Genomic DNA, 4,433 nt, shown 5'->3' on the forward strand with positions numbered 1-4,433 from the left:
ACTGGACATGGAACAACAGACTGGTTCCAAATAGGAAAAGGAGTACATCAAGGCTGTATATTGTCACCCTGCTTATTTAACTTATATTCAGAGTACATCACGAGAAACGCAGGGCTGGAAGAAGCACAGCTGGAATCAAGATTGCTGGGAGATATATCAATAACCCTATAACCTCAGATATGCAGATAACACCACCCTTATGGCAGAAAGTGAAGAAGAACTAAAAGGCCTCTTGATGAAAGTGAAAGAGGAGAGTGAAAAAGTTGGCTTAAAGCTCAACATTCAGAAAACGAAGACCATGGCATCTGGTCCCATCACTTCAGGGGAAAGAGATGGGGAATCAGTGGAAACAGTGTCAGACTTTATTTTTGGGGGCTTCAAAATCGCTGCAGATGGTGATTGCAGCCATGAAATTAAAAGACGCTTGCTCCTTGGAAGGAAAGTTATGACCAACCTAGATGGCATATTGAAAAGCAGAGACATTACTTTGGCAACAAAGGTCCATCTAGTCAAGGCTATGGTTTTTCCAGTGGTCATGTATGGATGTGAGAGTTGGACTGTGAAAAAAGCTAAGCACCGAAGAATTGATGCTTTTGAACTGTGGTGTTGGAGAAGACTCTTGAGAGTCCCTTGAACTGCAAGGAGATCCAACCAGTCCATCCTAAAGGAGATCAGTCCTGGGTGTTCTTTGGAAGGACTGATCCTGAAGCTGAAACTCCAATACTTTGGCCACCTCATGCGAAGAGTTGACTCACTGGAGCAGACCCTGATGCTGGGAGGGATTGGGGGCAGGAGGAGAAGGGCACGATAGAGGATGAGATAGCTGGATGGCAACATGAGTTTGAGTGAACTCCAGGAGTTGGTGATGGACAGGGAGGCCTGGTGTGCTGTTTTTCATGGGGTGGCAAAGAGTCGGACATGACTGAGCGACTGAACTGAACTGAACTGAATGTATCGATATTTCCCTTTTAAATTTATGATATCTTGCTTATTTTATTTTCCTTTCAATGAGATTACCAAAAGAGTTTCCTTTATGTCTTGTATGAATTTATGCTTTTGCCTTTCACTTTTAAGTTTTAAATCTACTGGAGTCACTTCTGTCTGATGAAAAATAAGATTCAATTTTCATTGTTTCCATGTGGATAATCACTTGACACGGCTCCATTTGTCGAAAAGTCCATTCTTTGCCTGTTGATTTGCAAAGCCAGCTCTGCAGTAACTCATGTTTTCACATGCAGTTTCCTGGGCTTGATTTTTTTTTTCCTATTCTGTGATTTTTTCCTGTGCAAATACCACTTAGTCTTTTTAAAAATAAATTTCTTTTATTTGGTTGCGCTGGGTCTTAATTGCAGCATGCGTGATCTTCGATCTTCACTGCTGCACGTGAACTCTTAATTGCAGCATGTGGGATCTAGTTCCCTAACCAGGGATCGAACCTGGGTGTCCTGCTTTGGGAGCATGGAGTCTCAGTCACTGGACCACCAGGGAAATCTCCCACTCAGTCTAAACTGTTATATATTTGTAGTAAGTTCAGATATTCAGTAGAGCAATCTCTTACCTTATTCTTTGCTCTCAGAGGTGTCTTGTAATTTTTTTTATTCTCCACTTCAGAATCACCTTGTCAAGTTCCAGCAAAAGAAAGACTCCTCCACTTCCAAAAAAAAGAAAAACCATTTGCATTTTGATTGCAGTGCACTGAATCTATAGACTGTAGAGGTAAAAACTAATATGCTTGTGTTATTAATCATCTCAACTTAGCAACATGAACTATAGCTCTGTTTTGGTCTGCTTTAACATGTCTCAATAGTGTTTTATACTGTTTTCATAAAGTTCTTTCACATCTTTTGTTAGGTTTATTTCTATATGTCGTTTTTGTTGTTTAGTTGCTAAGTTGTGTCTGGCTCTGCGACCCTCTGGACTGTAGCCCGCCAGGCTCCTCTATCCATGGGATTCTCCAGGCAAGAATACTGGAGTGGATTGCCATAAGCTCCTCCAGGCGTTCTTCCCAACCCAGGGATCTAACCCATGTCTCTTGAGTCTCCTGTATAGGCAGGTAGATTCTATACCACTGTGCCACCTGACTCCTGTACCCATGAGCTTGCACAAAACAAAAACTAAAACAAGGCTCAAAAAAGAAAAGAACAAACACATGCCCTCAACACAAAAACCTAACTCTCAGCTCTGTTACCCCTCCAGCTTCCACATTTGTGTAGCATTTTACTGAGGATTCCTTCACACTTGCTGGCTCATCAGTACAATTCGAAACATTTATCTCTGTGTCATTTGCAGAATATAGGGGTTTTCTGGGCACAAGGATCCATACCAGGCTGTTAATGTGTGTTAGTGGATCAGCCGTGTCTGACTCTGTCCATGGAATTCTCCAGGCAAGAATACTGGAGTGTGTTGCCATTTCCTACTCCAGGGGATCTTCCCCACCCAGGGACTGAACCCAGGTCTCCTGCGTTGCAGGCAGATTCTTCACCATCTGAGCCATTGCCTTTAGCAAAACCAACCAAAGCTTAGTACACATTGAGGGTTTATCTCATGCCAGAACTCGGCTCTGTGGACTAACTCACTTATGCATCACACCCACCACTGGAGACAGTGGGATTGTTTTAGCTATTTCACAACTGAGTTTGTAAATACTCATATGAAAGGGTCTCATCATGGGGACTCCTCTGGTGGCCCAGTGGGTAAGACATCATGCTTCCACTGCAGGAAGCCTACCTTGCTTGGGGAACTAAGATCCCGTGTGCTACTTGGAGCAGCCAAAAGAGGAAAAAAAAAAAAACAGTGTGAATTAACAAAAAGTGGGTTCCCATCACGATGTCAGTTCAACTCCATAATAAGTCTGGAAAATGTGACTCTTGGACACAATTCTCTGTTCAGAATTCTCTTCTACCTCCGCACATGGACAGCAGCCTGAGGATGAGTTGAAATCTTGGGAGAGTGTCACTTGGGAGTGATTTCATAGTGTGCACTCATTTGAGAGAGTTATTTGACTAGATGGAAGAGAAAGACAGTCCCTGAGTAAATAACAAGAAACAAACATCACATCTCGGAAGGAGACCTCCAAGATCCTTTCACAGCCCTCAGATGGAAGGCCTTTAGATTGTTTCATTATACAGGGAGTTGTCTGATCAAGTGTGTCCCTGGCAAATGGAAAGATTTAGTTTCCAAATGTCTCTGTTATGAAAAATTTTTCTGTTAAGCTTTGCTAGAAAACTCACCGTAGATATTTTTGTTTCATCATTTTTTTTACAGCTTTGGATGACTCTTCATTAAGAATGTTTTTGTCCCTTTAAAAATATCTCTGGAAGGCAGCGGCCCAAGTGCGATGCCAGGGCTCATGGCCAAAGTGAGCTGGAAGGTCTTGGAGCGAAGAGCCCGGACCAAGTGCTCAGTTTTGAAAATTGCTATAGTTTAGCCTGTGACGCTTATGGTTAGAGTCAACAATTTGAAATGGCCAGCTCACCTGATCCAGTCGTCCCTTCTCCACCAGCTTTCTTAAGGTCTGGCTCAGTTTATGAACCTCTGAAAAGCATTAATCTTCTGAGACCTGATGAAACTCTGTGGGATAAATTGGATCACTATTACAGAATTGTCAAGTTACCATTGCTGCTGTATCAAAGTCCAACCACAGGTATCTTTCCCACTAAAACATGTGGTAATGATCAGAAGGCCAAGATTCATGACAGTCTGCACTGTGCTGCTGGTGCCTGGGCTTTGGCTCTTGCATTACAGGCGCATTGATGATGACAAGGGAAGGACCCATGAGCTGGAGCACTCGGCTATAAAATGTATGAGAGGAATTCTCTACTGCTACATGCATCAGGCTGATAAGGTCCAGCAATTTAAGCAGGATCCTCACCCAATCACTTCATTTTCAATGTACATACGGGAGATGAGATCCTCTCCTATGAGGAATATGGTTATCTTCTGATAAATGCAATGTCCCTCTATCTCCTTTACCTTGTGGAAATGATTTCCTCAGGACTCCAGATTATCTACAACACTGATGAGTATTATGCTCTTATATGACCATGGCAGAAAGTGAAGAGGAACTAAAAAGCCTCTTGAGGAAAGCGAAAGTGGAGAGTGAAAAAGTTGGCTTAAAGCTCAACATTCAGAAAACGAAGATCATGTCATCCGGTCCCATCACTTCATGGGAAATAGATGGGGAAACAGTGGAAACAGTGACAGACTTTATTTTTCTGGGCTCTAAAATCACTGCAGATGGTGACTGCAGCCATGAAATTAAAAGATGCTTACTCCATGGAAGGAAAGTTATGACCAACCTAGATAGCATATTCAAAACAGAGACATTAGTGCCAACAAAGGTCCGTCTAGTCAAGGCTGTGGTTTTTCCTGTGGTCATGTATGGATGTGAGAGTTGGACTGTGAAGAAAGCTGAGTGCCGAAGAATTGATGCT

Source organism: Bison bison, unplaced genomic scaffold, assembly GCF_000754665.1.
Source record: "Bison bison bison isolate TAMUID 2011002044 unplaced genomic scaffold, Bison_UMD1.0 scf7180017864453, whole genome shotgun sequence".
Classification (NCBI taxonomy): Eukaryota; Metazoa; Chordata; class Mammalia; order Artiodactyla; family Bovidae; genus Bison; species Bison bison.